Source organism: Leopardus geoffroyi, chromosome D4, assembly GCF_018350155.1.
Source record: "Leopardus geoffroyi isolate Oge1 chromosome D4, O.geoffroyi_Oge1_pat1.0, whole genome shotgun sequence".
Taxonomy (NCBI): Eukaryota; Metazoa; Chordata; class Mammalia; order Carnivora; family Felidae; genus Leopardus; species Leopardus geoffroyi.
In genome coordinates this window covers 27375032-27392780 of record NC_059342.1, presented here as the reverse complement: position 1 = coordinate 27392780, position 17749 = coordinate 27375032, and the positions used below count along the sequence as shown (strand labels likewise).

The window sequence follows — 17749 nt, the reverse complement described above, 5'->3', positions numbered from 1 at the left end:
AGCTGAGCCAATATCAAGAATCAGACGCTCAACCGACTGAGCCACCCAAGTGACCCTAGAATGTGCTCTTATCAAAAGAATAGAACTTGAATCTGATCAAGTCTCTACAATTTATAAGAAATGCAAAAAAGGGAAGAAATGCTCATCTACACCACAGAAACACAATCATAAATATGCAGCGTGGAAAATTTGATGGGATAAATGGTACAGTTTCCTAAAAGGAACATTTCAAGAAAAAACAAAAGCAGGGAAACCTATAAATACTGGTCAGATACATCAAACAATGAAAATGTGTGGACTTTATTGGAATAAATTCAGATATAAACTATAAAAGTATGTATTCTAAGGATGAGATAATAACTGGCATATAATAATTGATAATAGGATATATATAACAACTGACAACATTAAGGAGTGGCTTTTTAAATAATTTTAGGTATGATAATGGTATTTTGGGTATGGCATAGTAAAAAAGATCTTATCTTTTAGGAATGCATACTAAAATATTTACAGAAGAAATGATATAATGTCTGGGCTTTGCCTTGAAATAATTTAGGATGGGGGATGGATGGGCACATAGATGGAATAAACTTGGCCATGATGTGATGGCTGTTGGCTCTGGGGGACATATCCACAGGCATTAATTTTATTATTCTGGCTACTTTTACATTTGTTAAAAATTTTCCATAGTGAAGACTTAAAAAAAAAAAAATGTACTAAGGCAGGACCACAAGAAGAGAGCTACAGGAAATAAAGATGGCTTCTTAATTCTCTTAGTACTTAGTAGGCATTGCCCTTGACCTTGGCCTTTTCAGTCAGTCGTTGTAGAAGACCTGCTGCACACATAGACCTGATGAAGACATCTGGAAGCCAGAACACAACACTCAGAATCTGGCAGAGCGAGATAGGGAGGTAGAACGTGATTCTTAAAATAGGAAGCCTAGATTCATTTTAAGTAGGGACTCATCTACTTCTAGTATATGGATTAAATGAGGTAATACACATAATGCACTTAGAACAGTGGCCAGCGTAGAGAACACTATAGAAGTGTTCTTATCCGGATTCTGATGATTAACGATGGGTTGGAGAAGAACCAAGAACGGAAGCAAGTAAACAAGTTGGGAGGTTGCTCCCATAGTCCTTAGTGGTGGCTGGGAAATTGGAGAGCAGTGCAGTGTGAGTCAAAAATGGGAGTCAGATGTGCAATCATTAGGGCTTCCTGATGAGCAGGGAAGGAAATGAAGAGCTGTCCCCAGGTTTCCATCATAAACTATCAGATGGATGATGTGGGATCACGCCGAAGAGGGCTGCCGAAGAAATCAATCTGGCAGGAAGAATCAAGAGCGCCATTTCATTCCGTCGAATTGGAGATGCCAAGTGGAAATATCAGATATGTCATCATCCTCATTGCACATTGAGGAAACTGAGGCTCCTTTAAATGAGGAAGCTGAGATCCAGAAGGACTAAGTCATCTCAAAGTTGAACAGCTGTTAGGAGAGTCAAACTTGGAACTCAAGCTAAGAACCCTTCGCAGCCAGAGATCTCACCTCCCAGTGCTGAAACCCCTATAGGAACGGCGTCTGCTTCCTTGGTGTAACCCATCGGTATAAGCACCTCCAAGATACGTGCAGGGGGCTGGCATCCCAGAAATTCCAGGCAAGTGCCTGAGCCAACAACAGAGGCCAGGAAATGTGCCTCAGTTCTCAGAGTCTTAGCAGATAGATAATTTGCCCAGGAAAGAAGGAAAAGCCAGGGAAGAAAACTATACACAGTTAAAAGGAGGGATGTTAGCTTGCTAAGCCTGGCTTCCTGCTCTACTATATAGGGTGGGAAATCTAATACACACAATTTCAGGTCTATTATAAAGGATTATGTTCAAAAAGAGAAGCAAGGGAGAGCAAGATCATGTACCTTATAAGTCTCCCAGGTCTGCATGTTCATTTACCCAGGCCACAAATTAAAAATAAAACTGGACCAGGGGCTGGGGGCACTGAGAGAAATGGGGACTTATTACCTCATGGGGACAGAGTCTCATCACAGGGCTGATGAAAAAGTTCTGGAGATGGCTGGTGGTGATGGCTGTACATCAGTGAGAATACACTAATGTCACTGAACTACGTATTTTTAAATGGTTAAAATGTTAAATTTTATGCTATGTATATTTTACCACAATAACAATAAATCAAGCTGGATTTTTGCTTATATTATTGAATAGAAGGTCACATCACACACCTCCATTGTGTTTCTCTAGGAGCCGGGTGATGAGCCAGTGTCTCTTGGTCGTCCCCACACACTTTGGATGTGGAAGAGAACCAGTTTTGACTTGGACAGGAAAAGTGCTGGAAATGAGAAATTAGCTATAAATAAAATGGCAACAATTGTCTAAAAAAAAAAAAAAAAACTTGAATAAGAGGCTAGATTTCAATTGGCATCCTATTTTATCTGAACAGGATCACATTCTGTAAGGAAGCATCTGTCTGCATCAGTTTATGAGCCCCTCGGGGCCAAGACCTGCCTCTGCCTGTCGTGTCAGTGCTCTCACGGGGCCTCGTGTGAAAGTATTGTTACGTTATTGGGAAAGTTGAATGGAAAAATCTAGAGACAGTGGAACCAGAGAGAGAAAAACTACAGTGCCCACCACTAGAAATAAAAATGCGAGGGAAATAAGTCAACCAGAGATAGACAAATACCATAGGATTTCAGTCGTATGTGGAATTTAAGAAACCAAACGGATGAACTTATGGGAAGAGGCGGGGGAAGAGAGAGGGAAACAAACCACAAGAGACTCATAAGGGTAGAGAACAAACTGAGGTTTGACAGAGGGAAGCGGGTAGGGGATGGGCCAGATGGGTGAGAGGTACTAAGGAGGGCACCTGTTGTGATGAGCACTGGGTGTTGTATATAAGTGATGAATCACTGAATTCTACTCCTGAAACCAATATTGCACTGGATGTTGACTAAAATTTAAATTAAAAAAAAAAAATGTTAGGAGCTGCATTCAAAGGGAGGTCAGATTAAATTAAATGGAGCCTCCTGAACTTTTGAAGCTAGTAGACATTTCCCTGCTTCCAAGAGCTTGCTTTTTAACTTTTTTTTATTTTAATTTTTTTTTTTTTAGTGTTTGAAAAGGTTTAATTGTGTTAAATATATGTAACATGAAATTTACCATTTCATCATTTTTAAGTGTGGGGTGAGGTTAAGTACACTTGATTGTTGTACAACCCTGTAAAGCTGACACTCTATGCCCATTAAATAACTCCCCATTTTTTCCTTCCTCCAACCCCCGGTAGCCATCATTCTACCTTCTGTCTCTGAACTTGACAGCTCTGGGTAGTTCATGGAAGAGGCATCCTGCAGTAATTGTCTTTTTGTGTCTTGCTTATTTTACTTATCATAACATCCTCAAAGTTCAGCCAGGTTGTAGTATGCATCAGAATTACTTTTCCTTTTAAGGCTGAATAGTATTTCATTGTATGGATATACTCTATTTTGTTTATCCAATACCTGTTGAGGGACACTTGAATTATTTCCACCTCTTGGTTATTGTGAATAATGCTGCCATGAACATGGGTGTGTAAATATCTATTTGATTGCTTAGTTTAAATTCTTTTGAAGATACACACAGAAGTAGAATTATTGAATCATACGGAACACAGAGTCCCCACACATGCACAACTTCCCACACTACACATTCTCAACCACAGTGGTGCATTTGTTTATAATTAATAACAATTGCATTGACACCATTATCATCCAAAGTCCGTAGCTTACACTGGGGTTCATTCGTGGTGTTGTACATTCTGTGAGTTTTGACAAATGTACAATGACATGTATCCACCATTATGGTATCATACAGAGTATTTTCACTCCCCTAAAATTCCTCTGCACTCTGGCTACTCACCCCTCTCTGCCCCCTAACCCCTGGAAGCCACTGATCTTTTTATTGTCCCCACAGTTTTGCCTTTTCCAGGACACCGTATAGTTGGAATCATGTAGTATGTAGCCTTTTCAGAGTAGCTTCTTTCCCTTAGTGGTACGCATTTAGGTTTCCAGAGAGCTTTCATTTTTACATAGCCTATTCTTGGCTGGTTTGCTTCTCGCTTGTCTACAGTCTCCAGTGAAGACATTACTAAAAGAAGGGAACCCTCTAGGCTGCACAAAAGCATGACTCTCAATGCCCCATCATCCATTGCTGGGAACCTGGGCCAGAGACTTAGAAGTCAAGGCTCTCAGGCACCTCCCTGAAAAGAAAGGAAAGCCAATGCCAAATTTTGCTCTGATCAGGCAATGCGTTAGCCTAATCTCACAGTATAGCACCCACAGCTAAATTATCTGCCACTGTTGGTCACTTGTGACCATATTATATTAGCAATGTTAGATATCATGAAACTTTTTTTAATGGAAGAATTTAGAACCCAGTGTGAGCCATTTCTAGTTTCTAAACATTTGGAAACTAAACAACACACTTCTAAAAAATATCCAAGAATCGAAGAGAAAGCTCAAAGGAAGTAAAATAATAAATAGAACATAGGAATTTCAGCGATGCAAAAGTGGTTCTTCAGAAAGAAAAAAAAAATCAGCCAAATTGATTCAATTCTAGCAAGACTGAAAGAGAAAAAAGAGAGAAGACAGAAATCACCAGTATCAGGAATGAAACAGAAAGTATAATTCCAAACCCTACTCATATCAAAAAACAATAAGGAAATACTACAAACAACTCTACGTACCTAAACATGACAACTTAGAGGATATAGACCAATTTCTCAAGATGCGCAAACTATCACGATTCACCCAATATGAAATAGATAATTGGAAAATTTGGATAACCTTACAACTATTAAGAAAATTAAATGTGTAATTTAAAAACTCTCAAACAGAGATCTCCAGGCCCAGATGGTTTCATTGAAGAGTTTTTTTCAAGTGATTAAAGAATTAACAGTAGTTCTACACAGTTTTTTCAAGAAAATAGAGGAGAGTACACTCCCAAATTCATTTTATGATGCCACTATTACCCTAATACCAAAACCAGACACAGAAAATGACAGTAACAAAAAAAAAAAAAAAAAAAATGAAAGAAAGAAAGAAAGAAGAAAGAAAAAAGGAAGAAAAAAGAGACTATAGACCATTACCCCTCATGAATACAGATGCAAATCTCCTGAACAAAATATGAGAAAATAAAATTCATGATACATAAAAAGAATAATATGCCATGAGCAAGTGGGTTTTATTCCAGATATGCAAAACTGATTGACTATCTGGAAATCAGTCATTATAATCTGAGAAGAAAAAAATCATGTGATCATATCAACAGATGCAGAAAAATCACTTGGCAATATCCAACAGGCATCATGATAAAAATTCTCAGAAAAACAGAAATTAAGAGGAGTTACTTAACCTGATAAAGAGCATCTACAAAAAAAAAAGAACAAAAAAAAAAAAAAAAACTTAAAGTTAACATTATGTTTAATAGTAAAAAACTGAATGCTTTCCCTCCAAGATTGAGAACAGGCAAGGATATCTCAAAAGGAAAACCATACAGTACTTATTCAATATTCAATATTCACTCATTCAACATAGTACTGAAAGTTCTAGCTAGATGGCAAGGCAAGAAAAAATAAAGTGAAATAAGGTAAAAAAAAGTAAATTTGGAAAGAAGGAATAAAACTGCCTCTGTGTACAGATTATGTGACTACCTACATAGAAATTCTCAAGAAATCTATAAGAAACAAACAAATTCTGTAAGTGAGTTCAGAAAGGTCATAGAATACAAGAACATACAAAAGTCAATTGTATACAGGTATATACCAGAAATATAGTAGTCATGACATCATGGCAACTGAAATTTAAAATAGCATACCATTCACAATAGCTCAGAAAAATGAAATAACTTACAGATAAATCTAGCAAAACACATACAGAACTCGTATGCCAAAAACTTCAAAACGCTGATGAAAGAAATCAAAAACATCGTATGTGTCATATGGACGTGCACTTGAACACTTCGCATGATAAGAATGAAAATTTTTAGAAATATTTAAGCCAATGCTCATCCAAATATCAGCAAGAGTTTTTGTAGCTAGAGACAAGATCATTCAAAACTCTATATGGAAACTCAAAAGGAGCTAGAGTAGCTAAACAACTTTGTAAACGAAGAATAAAGTGGGAAGGATCAATCTATCCAGCTTCAACACTTATTTTGTAGCTCTGTGAATCAAAACTGGGTGGTATTGATGAAAAGCGATCAATGGAACAGAATAGAGAGAGAACCCAGGAGCAGACGCACAAATACACTCAACTTTTTGACAAAAGTGTAAAAGCAATTCAATGGAGGAAAGATCATTGGAACAAGTGGACATCCACAGACAAAAAACATAACATCTAAATTTATACCTTATACAAAATTTAAGTCAACATGTAAATCATGAACTGTAATGTAAAATGTAAAGCTATAAGCTTTTGGAAGAAAACAAGAAAAAATCTTCAGGATCTACAGCTAGGCAAAGAGTTCAGAGACCTGACTCCAAAAGCACAGTCCATAAAAGGACAAACTGATAAACTGGACTTCATTAAAATCAAAAACATTCACTCTGTGAAAGACTTTGTTAGGAGAATGGAAAGACAAGCTTGTAGACTGGGGAAAAAATATTTGCAAACGGCATATCTAACAAAGGGACTAGTATCTAGATTATATAATGAATTCTAAAAACTCAATAGTAATAATCCAATTAGAAAATGGGCAGAAAACATGAACAGACCTTTCACCAAAGAGGATGTGTATTGCCAAAGAAGCACGTGAAAAGAGATTCAGCACCATTAGCCACTAGAGAAATACAACTCAAACCAAAATAGGTTATCACTACACACCTAATGGGAAAGACTAAAATAAAACATAGTGACAGTAACAAATGCTAGGGAGGATGCAGAGAAACTGAATTCCCATTACCCGATGGGAATGCAAAATGGTACAGCCACTCTGGAAAACAGTTTGGTGGTTTCACGAAACAATAAATAAATATAAACTATCTTAGAGCCCCGCAATTATACTCCTGATGCATTTGCTCCAGAAAATGGAAAATACATGGTCACAAAAAACCTGTCCATGAATCGTCACAGCAGCTTTACTCCTAATAGCCAGAAACTGGAAACATTCCAAATGTCCTTCAACAGTTAAATGGTAAAAACAAACTTCCATTTCAGTACCATGGAATATTACTTGGCAAGAAAGGGGTAAATGCATGATATAGCAACAACTTGGATGAATCTCTAGAGGACTGTGTTAAGTGGAAATAAAATCAATCTCAGTAGGAAATATGCTGTATGAGTCCACTTACCTAGCGTTCTTGAAATAACAAAATTATTGAAATGGAGAGCAGATTAGTGATTTCCATAGTGTTCTGGATGGGGAGGGAGATGCAAAAAGGAATGAGGCATGTCTGTAAAAGGGCAGCATGAGGGATCCATGTGGTTGGTGGTGGAAATGCTCTTGACTACATCAATGTCAATATCCTAGTGGCGACATTGTACTATAGTTTAGCAAGATGTCACCATTAGGAGAAACTGGGTAAAGGGCATAAGAAATATCTCCGTATTATTTCTTGCAAATGCGTGAGAATCTATAATTAACTCCAAATAAAAAGTTCCATTTAAAAATGGTTTGTCCATTAATGTGTTCAAACATTTCTGGAGCATCTCATTATGCATTATAACCATTGATCTCTACAGAGTTTATAGTTGCTGTTGCAACAGCTGGGATTATAAAACAAGATCCGAGAGCTTGCCCAAGGTCTGGAGGAAGAATTTTCTTGGTGGGTAAATCCAAATTGTGAGGCAGAAAAACATTCCAGTCAGCTGTCCGATAAATGAGGGAAAGGGTGTTGGTAAAATTCTCTCTGGATACTTCCAAGGGTTCAAAAAGAATGGGTTGGCCGAGTCGTAGGTTCTCAGAAGACCACCTTTGCCATCTGAGGCCAATCGGCCACCCCCTACATTTTCAGTTTTGCTGTCTCGGGAGAGAAGGGGCCATTCAGAGCTCTGTGTGAGGCTGGCAGTCAGGATTTCCAGGTTCCCAAAGGAACTATGCCCAAATTAGCCTCAGCCCAGAGCATGCTGGGAGTGAGAGACGGTGGCATGGGTGTTAAAAACACTGGCTTTGAAGCCACAAATATCTGGTAATTGTTCTTTCTCTGCTCTCTCTTGGTTGTGTAGTCTGGGCCAAACTGCCTATCCTTCTGGAACCTTGTCTTTTCATCTATTTCTTGTGGCTATTGTCGTTTGTTCGATACATTTTATTGGGGCATCCACAATGGGCCAGGCACTGTTGTAGGCACTAGAGAAACCACATGTGAATAACACAAATCAGGAAAGAAAGAGGAAGGGAGGGAGGGAGAGAAGGGTGATGCAAGGCAGTGCCTAAAAGCGTGCCCAACGATTCTGATTCCGCAGCAGCAGCATCACCAGGGGGCTCCTTAGGAATTCAGAGTCTCAGGCCCGCCCCGGATCTGCTCCTCAGACTCTCTGAGGGTGGGACTCAGAAGTGCGCATGCTCACCAGCTCTGCAGGGGATTCTGCTGGCCTCCAGATTTGGAGAACTGCGGGTCTAGAGGGAGCGAGAGCGTTTACCACGTGACCTTGCACAAGGCGGTGCTCACTCGTACTATCCCAATCCCGACCCCATGGGAAACATTCAATTTGTCAGAAGGGACGAACCCTCCAAGAATTCAGGCGGACCTGGAACTCAAAACCCAAGCCCACTACCCTCCAACTGTCTGTTCTTCCTATTGCCCTCACGGCCTTCGCGTGCCACAAACGCAAACGCGCAGCAAAGAGGTCCTGACCATTTATCCGGGGCTCCCCGCACCCCGTGAATTGCGTTTCTGGGCCTCCACGGTGTCAGCGCCCTCCCGCATCCTCATGGAGACCTCGGATGCTTCACTCCCTCCTGGGAGGTTATGATACACAATTAAAACCGGAAAAGACAGCAGCTCGCGCGTCTAAAGGTCAACCGTCGGCTTGCGGTCATTTTTGTCTAAACCGCAGAGAATGAACACAGCTTGGAAACAAGATCATTCCTTTATCTGCGCCTTCCTAGGTCTGCGGATTCTTTGAGGACCGTGGAGTCTGCACGTCTCTCAGAGACGTTGGATGATGGCCCGGGCGCTTCCCGAATCCTCCCGCACCCGAAGCGGCCCGCGGTCCTGCCGGCCTATTCAGTTTGTGCAGTGGAGGGGACACGGTCCCCGGGGTTAAGAGCTGGCAGTGGGGCACGCAGGAGCCCCTCTACCCCCGCCGAGGACGATCATTCAGAGCTCCGTGTGGGTCTCTTTTGTGCGGTGGGTGAGGCTTCCCACCATGGGTTCCGGTGACTTGGAATGCCAAGGGCCCAAACTTAATTAACTTCTCCGGGCTGGGACTCTATCATGTCAACCCGCATCCTGCTTCGTGGGGCGGCCGGACGAAAGTGCTCCCTGCACAAACAGAAGGCCAGGGACCTTAGTGGGAGCGTTGGCAAATACAACAGGGCCAGTGGCATCCTCATTAAACTCTGATTAGCAAGTGGACTTGATCCAGGCTAAATCAGAGCTGAATGAGATTTCTTTCTTTCTTCTTCTTTCTCTGCTGCCAGTTGATCAGATGTAGGCAATTAAGAACCCCCACACCTCCAGCCCTTGTATTTTTTTGAAGCAGGGAGCCCATACCAGTCAGGCCATAAAGACACTATTGTCCTAAGAACAATATTCCCCACTAATCTCACTTCTGGTAATTTACTTTTTTTTTTTTTTTCCCAAGCAGATTTAGAAACTTAAAAAAAAAAAAAAAAAATCCTTGAAAGAGTGGGGGGGGGGGGCGGGGGGGAGGAATACTCCACGGTATCTAATCCCATCGCAAAGTGGGAGTTTTCTTGTTCCATTCAGCTTTTCTTTGAATGAGCCCTGGATAAATAAACTTGGGCTGCCTTGCCACATTGATGCGGAGACCGTGAGGGTCCAATTATGCATATGGGGGCGTGTGCATTCTGGTTTGCAAATCAAACACAAAGAAAGTAGCACAAGTGCCCCCTTGTAATCAGTTCTCACTACAAATTTACAAACCTGCGAGGTGAGATTGCCTTTTGTTAAGTGTTTAAAAGCAATTATTACCTTTCTTTAATTTTCTGGTGGTAATTAGGCTTCTGAATCTAGTCCAACCTGGTCTGCGCCTTGAAGGCTTCTCGCTCCTCCCTGTGGTCTGCACGGGTGAGCTTCCCCTCGGAGCCAGGCTTGCAAGGATTCCTGAGAACTCCAGAGCTTTTCCAGCCCGAGGGCCAAGAAGTCTGACAGGCGGACGTCAGACGCTGAGAAGCTGTGTCCTTTTTCGCCTTGAAAGAGAGAAGATAAAAGACAATGGTGAAGAGAAGGATTCAGGGAGGGCAAAAGGAAAGACAGAAACTGGGCGGGGGGGGGGGGGGGGGGGGGGGGGCGGGGGGAACATGAGGCAACAGAAACTTGAGAGGGGAAAAAAAAAGACGGGGAGGATTATCTAAAAAAAGGAGAGTCACCTCAGCACTGTTACTGTGTTCACACTTTTGCATTCACTTGCAGGATTCCGGTTAATGAGCCCGGCTGCTCCCGGCACCCTTGCCTCAATGCATTTGGGTTCAAAGCCGAGTCTCTCTGCAAATAGAAGCCAAAGGGGAAAGAAAGCAAGAGAATCCAAAAGCCCTGCAAAATAGCTAACCAAAAAGCTCTACCTTTCACCATGTCCCAGGGTCACACCAACTTGGCAGGCAAGAGAGCCCCCAGAAAGACCTGCCTGGGGCTCCGCCTACCGAGACCCTAGCGGAGGCCAGGCCAGAAATTCCATTGCTCTTGGCACCTTCTGTGACGGAGTACCAGCACCATTCCCAATGGCCAGATCCATCTCCAGGAAGGCCAGAGTTGACATCCCATGGGTCTCTTGGAAAGACAAACTATTTGTGGATTGTTGAGTTATTGAGATTTAGGATGGCTGAGCCCACCTGGGTGAGGATGAGGTTAATCGTAAAGGATCTGGCGAGGAAACCAGGCTGGAGTCAGAGGGAATCCCCATCACTAGAAAGGAGGCAAGCTGGGCCATCTTACTACTGTCCAGGGAAATCCGAGCTGGAGGGCAGTTCCAATATCAGGAGCAAACCAGAGGTGGAGTGGTCACCTGCTCTGTTTTCTCCTCGGGAGCAACATTTCCTCCCAAGATGAAAGGAAACAGCCCATCCCCTTTCACAGTGCGGGGTTCTGAGTCATCCAAATCTCATTTCAGGCCCCAGCCGGGTATTTACCAGCTGTGTGAGGCTGGTCAAACTCTGCAGTCTCGAAGAGCCTCAGTTGTTCTCACCTGTACAATGAAGAGATTCCTCCCTGGAGAGGATGAAATAAAATAAAATACGTAAATCACTCAACACGTGTCCGTGACAGACACTCCGTATATAATCGTATGAGAAAGTTAGTCTAGTAAATGATGAATGTCTGTTGGTCATGTTTAAGAGACTGAGTTAAACAGAGAAACAATTACTGTTCCCACGAAAAACAGCTGTGTGACTGAGAAGATAGATAGATTCAAATAGAGAGAAATCTATATAAAAGCGTTGCTGTGAAGCATAGTAAATTTGTTGGCATACTGAGTGCCAGTAATGTGACTTCCACCCGGTCTCCACGGAGGGTCAAATATTGGATAGGAGCTGTAAATATGAACAAGCCCCTCATCCAAAAAACTCACCATCTGGGGTGATGTAAGCCGTGTGACTATCCCACCAGGCAGAACGTGATAAGAGCCAAAGGAGTTGTGTAAAGAAACGAAGGAGGGCACTGAGGAAGGAGAGATTAGTTCCAGATAGCAGGATTAGGAGAGGCTTTAGGTTGGAGCTGGCATTAAACCAAGACTTGAAGATAGGTGAAAACAAGGAGGGCGTTCTGGCAGGAGGGGACCGAGTGCATGCAAGAAGGCAGGTGTGTCCGAACGATGGGGAGTGGAGGGACGGCACCTGCAGGGCGCGAGGCTGTGTGCTTGGGTCAGGGGACAGGAGTGCTCATTTGCCATGACGGGTTGGACCTTCACTGTCTGCAGCAGGCAGAATGGAATGGTTTGACTCACGTCGTCGCCCCAGAAGCTCGGGTGTGAATTGGAGGTGGGGAGAGAACAAAGGCCAGGTCCGGACCGGCAGAGGCCTTTGCAGCAAGAGACAATGATGGCGTAAGGAAGGGTGTGAATGCACAGAAGGGCATGGATGTGGACACATCAGGCAAGATGGGTGATGTGTTGAACGTGAGGGCCAGGTTGGAGGGAAGAGTGGCAGAGACCGTTGGAATCTGAGCCCAGGGAATCAGAAGAGCTTACAGACCCCTCATCCTCCCCCCCACCACCCCCAATGCACGAGGGGTGGCTGCTAAGCCAGAACAGGCATCTTCCGTGGAGGAAAGGACAGGTGTGATGGTGCCTTGGAGAAGAGACAGAAGGAGAGCGGGTACTAGAGGAGGTGGTGTCCCAGGGCTGGGGAAACTGAGGAAAGGGCAGAGAGGAAGTGCCTATGAGTTCTTGACCTCCCTGTCCCATGTGGAGACAGGTCAGGGAGAGAAAAGGTGCCTGCAGTGCCTAGTGGCCTCCGGCGCACGGACGCTGGGTCCTGACCCTCACTCAACAGCTGCGAGAGGTCTGCACCGTCCTCGGGCCCTGACACAATACAGTAGCCTTGTCCTAATTTTACCACTGGACTATTTACCGCTGAGGGAATCTGCCCCCATTATGTCACCACTACCCCCTTCAATAAGATCATCAGTGAGCTAAGGTTCCACAATGATGGTGAAAAATTCGTGTATGGCCCTTCTCTCACACTTTTCTCTTTTACTTGTTTAAAAAAAATCTACTGATCATCAGTGTCCTTATTAAAGCTTTTCCAGAGATATCCATTGAAGGGGACTAAAGAGGCCCTGGAAAAAAGATATTAAAGTGTCATACCCAGGCAGGACCGCAAAGATCATCTGTTCCAGGATTTTCCAAACATTTTGGGTCTTAAGCATCACCTGGGCCTTTATTAGAACTATAGAAGAAGACCAAGAAAGTGGACCTAAACCATAAAAAAAATTATAGATTCTTGGGCCTCATCTCAGATCTACTGAAGCAGAACATCCAGGTGATCCTTAACTTCATGCAAGTTTAGGGGCACCTGAGTGGTTCAGTCAGTTAAGCGTCCGACTTCCGCTCAGGTCATGATCTCACAGTTCATGGGTTCGAGCCCTCCATTGGGCTCTGTGCTGACAGCTCAGAGCCTGAAGGCTGCTTCGGATTCTGTCTCCCTCTCTCTCTGCCCCTCCCTAGCTAACATTCTGTCTCTGTCTCTCGAAAATGGATGAAAACATAAAAAAAAAAAAAAAAAAAAAAAAGATCATGCAAGTTTAGGGAACACTGATTTAATCTAATCTCTTAGAGACAAGGCCCAGAGAAGTCAGTTACCAAGAATTCACAATCTCAGGGGGACATGGGACTCACACTCTCAGGGGTCACCTTCTAACACGATCTCCTGGGAGAGGAAAATGTTCTGGGTAAATCGATATATTGACTGAGCAATATTTGAGCAATATTTTTTGAGCAGTATTTTTTCTCAAGCTTGATTTTAATTCACTACAAAAAAATTAGCAATTTTTCAAATAACTTTCTGTGTTCACCTTAGAAAGCAGGTTTGGCATATATATGTATCTATATATGTATGTGTATGTATATGTATGTGTGTATACACACATATGTATAAATATACATGTATGTGTCCTGTGGATGAATATGTATCCATATATAAATATATATTTCTGTATGTATGTATTTGTGTGTGCATCATCTGTGTATATAAATATGCATGTATGTGTACATGTATGTGAATATGTATCCGTATATGAATATGTGTGTGTGTGTCTGCATACATGTGTGTGCACATACACGTGTATGAATATGTATGTGTGTGAGTGCATGCATGTGTGTGTAAATACACGTGTATGTGTCCATATATGGAAATATATTTGTATATGTATATGGGTATGTATAGCTATATACCTACGGGTCTAGAACCATCGGGTGATGAGTAAATGTGTGATGAATGAGTTGAATGAGTGACATTATCCCAGGAACTGGCCGGGCAGCTGGCCCGGCAAGTTATGGCCACAGATATTTTCTGCCCAGAAGCAAGTACTTCTCTTTGAAGATCCTGAATCTGTAAGGCAGGGGTGTGGATGTGCTGTGCTTTCCAAACCTGCCATGTTAAGGGAAGGATTTCTTTTGTAAAAACCTGTGAATGGTTCTTTTACTGGCATGTTCTGAGTGTGGAAGTGTTAGCAGGAGATTCGCAGAGTTAATTAACCACCCCCACCTCCCTCCCTCCTGTTTGCCCAGCTCATTCAAACACATAAATGCCACTACAAACAACCACTAAATCTACAGAGGCTTGTTCTGGCTGTCAAACACCACCGTAAAAATAATATGCCCTCCAGCAGGGGAGGGGAAAGAGAAGACGGCAAAGCACTCACTAATTTTCAACAATCCCTCTTTAGAGACATAATCTTCAAATAAATATTTAACTTGCTCTGTCTTCAGTCTTAGATTATTTACAAATCAGGCTTTAAAGGCGATTTTAAATGATCCTTCCCTGAGCTATTTGCACACCTAGAGTTGCCCCGGGGGAGGAATGAGCCTTCCCAGAGGCCGGGGCTGGCCTCCCATGAGACCGTACATGGCCTGTGAGCTCGCAAAGCAGGAGGCTCCAGAACCCAGGCAGTTGCACACCCCCTGTCAGTTTCCAGCGCCCCTGTGCTGTGAAGGGGTGGCTTGCCCACCTCCGGAAAGTTGTCACTCAGGACCCTTACTTACGGAGACAATAGTCAGAGACTGAGGGAAACTTCCGTGGCAGAACCAGAAATCTGTCCTAAGGAGGCCTGTGGCCCAGCTGAGACACCCCGGGGAAAAGGGGTTCAGAGGGCAAGTCCAAATTCTCAAGATCACCAGGTGGAGGCTCACAGCCAACACTCGATTCTGACTGTCTCCCGAGTTCTCGTTCCCGAGGCTGCACAGAGTACAGTGGAAAGTGTGTTAATCGCATAGATTAACTGCTTCGACAAGCAAGACCAAATGCAGCAGAAGCTTATTCTCATTTGTATAAAGTTCTAACTCGTGTTCCCGGTCGGCGGGCAGGTCATTCCTTCGGCTGCATCTGACCAGCAGTCAGGAAAGAGAGAGAGGGCACGGCGAACAAAGCAGCGGCCTTTATGGACAAAGCAGCTCTACTGATGAGTTTTTTGGGGTGATGGTGGGGTTCATGGGGTCCGGAGCCGACGGCCAAGAAAGAATTCCTGGAGACGTCTTTGGTGCAAAAAGACGATTTTATCAAAGCACGGGGACAGGGCCTGTGGGCAGGAAAAGCTGCCCAGGGACCTTGAAGAGAGACTGGTTATATACCTGGGATTTGGGGGAGGTAAAATCCAGGGGAAGTTTCCAGTGAGATTTTCATATGCTAAAGAAGACTCCCAGGACCCTGGAGGCCTAGCTAGTGTCTAGCTAAGGGTGTTTTTCCCTCTAGCAAAGCATTAACCTTGAGACAGTAGGCAGTTCCTGGAGAAACATTTTGCTCTGCCTGCCTCAAGTATTTGCCAATGGGCTGCAGGTTATAAGGAAATGTAATTTTACCTGCCATTTCCTTCTGCCTTTCTTCCCCACATCACTAAGGAGGGGAGGGTGATGTTGGGGCTCCAAGAAACGGAATCTATAAGTTTCTGGGGATTAGGCTATTGATTAGACTACCTTTTTTCTTGTAATTTACTAAGATATTTGTAAATGGGTGGAGACCGGTGTCCGCAGGACTGTGATCGCTATCAGTTAATCTTTTGTTTTGTTCTTGGGCAGCCAGGAGTGCCCAGGAATATCACACACATCCCACCCTGGGGCTGGGAGGGGGTTGTGGTCTGTCAGCTTGCCTTACGCTCCCTCATCACTCTGAACACCTTTGGGCCCTGCACAGGATACAGTACAAGGGGAAACCCAAGGTGAAGGGCATGGCGCCTCCCTAGAGAACCAGAGACAACCCCACACCAAGCAGATGATCTCTGTATAAGTCTGCACACTGAGCCTTCACTTGACCTTCATTGTACTTCCCACGCACCACAAGGGGTCTTTCTATTTATTTGCTTTATTCTCTTTTAGTATCTCAGTAAGCTGCTCCATTTTATATTTTGGCATAGGCATAATGGTTTGGCATAAACCATTAAATGAAACTAATAAGTCATGGTTCAAGGGAGGGGAAAAATTGCCCACTGAGGTAGGTATCATTAAAAACAAACACAATAACAAAGCAGATTGGAGTTTACAGGAACTCCTGGGAGCTTTTTCCTTGCTTGAGACAACCCTCGGGCATGGATGGCTCTGTCCACGTCGGACCGGCCAGTGCCCCTCCAGCCTGGGAAACCCAGCATCGACTCTGCATCCATTCCAGAGGCACCCGGAGAGGAGAATCCAGAACTCTGACCTGTCTTTCAATAGTCTTGCTGCCGGCCGTGTCCTTCCATGAGTCTGGCCGGATTCTGAACCCCAGCCAAGGATAGATAGACGGGGGCCATCTTAAGGTGGCCCAGACCCAGACCAGCTCCCACCCCAGCATGGGCATTACCTTGTGGTGACAGCTCAGAGCCTGGAGCCTGCTTCGGATTCTGTGTCCCTCTCTCCCTGCCCCTCGCCTGCTTGTGCTCTGTTTCCCTCTGTCTCTCAAAAATAAATAAAACATTAAAAAAAAATTTTTTTTTTAATTAACTGCCATCTCCTTGAGGGGGGCGGAAAGCAGGGGAGGATGACAGGCCTCTTGAACCACATCGTAAGGACACACACTTACATGCTCTGTTTGATAGCCCCGACTGACAACAATCATTTCTTTCATCAGGGACACATTTCATCTTTATAAAGCTAGAGGTCCAGGAATGTAATTTTTGGAAAACAAAGGGGAGACAATCCGTAAGCCACACATCCTTCACTCTTACCACAAATGAGGTCATACACCGACACCTTCTTCCCCTCCCAAACATAGGATCCTTTTGGAATTTGAATTCGAAACTCAAATTTGTCTCCCCTATCTTAGTCCTTCGTTATTGTCACATCGCACATAAAACAATCACTGGGAGATGGTAAGAGTAGTTCACACATTCACATATGCATTAACTACTTATACATACAAGCATACATAGAGATGTAACTGCATACGTGCATGTATATTACACAGTTCCGGATTCCACGTATATTCTCATTGTATCTTCGTGACAACCCATGAAAGAGGCCTGGCAGAAATTTCTCCCGTTTCACGTTTGAGGAGACTGGAATCAGTTGGCTGAATGAGGTCCTAGGGAACAGTCCCACATGGGGCTCTCTGCTGTCATCGTGGGACCTGCTTCAGGTCCTCTGTCCCCCACTCTCTCTCTCTGACCCTCCCCTGCTCACACTCTCTTTCTCTCTCTCTCTCTCTCTCAAAAATAATAAATTAAACATTAAAAAGAAAAGAAGAGGAAAGGGAAGGAAAGAAAAGGAAAGGAAAGAAAAGAAAACATTATACTCTCTGTACCTGGAGCACAGACAGTGACAGTTGAGACATAAAATCTAGGATCCAAGATTCCATTCCAGCTATAACCCTAAACTCCCCCCAAGGACAGGGCCTCAATGGCCTTTGTAACTGCTGTTTTTCTTTGCAGGTGTACAGATGGCAATGCAAATACAAAGGGAAATT

The 17749-nt window shown here is 43.5% G+C and overlaps 1 long non-coding RNA gene across 1 annotated transcript; it reads right to left on the bottom strand.

Annotated features, from left to right (window-relative positions):
• Positions 1-284: 284 nt before the first annotated feature.
• LOC123592598 lies at positions 285-3736 on the bottom strand. Its single transcript, XR_006709862.1, has 2 exons — positions 3303-3736; positions 285-2339 (listed from the first exon to the last, which is right to left on the bottom strand). It is a non-coding gene; the product is annotated as an uncharacterized LOC123592598 (long non-coding RNA).
• Between the last annotated feature and the right edge of the window lie 14013 nt (positions 3737-17749).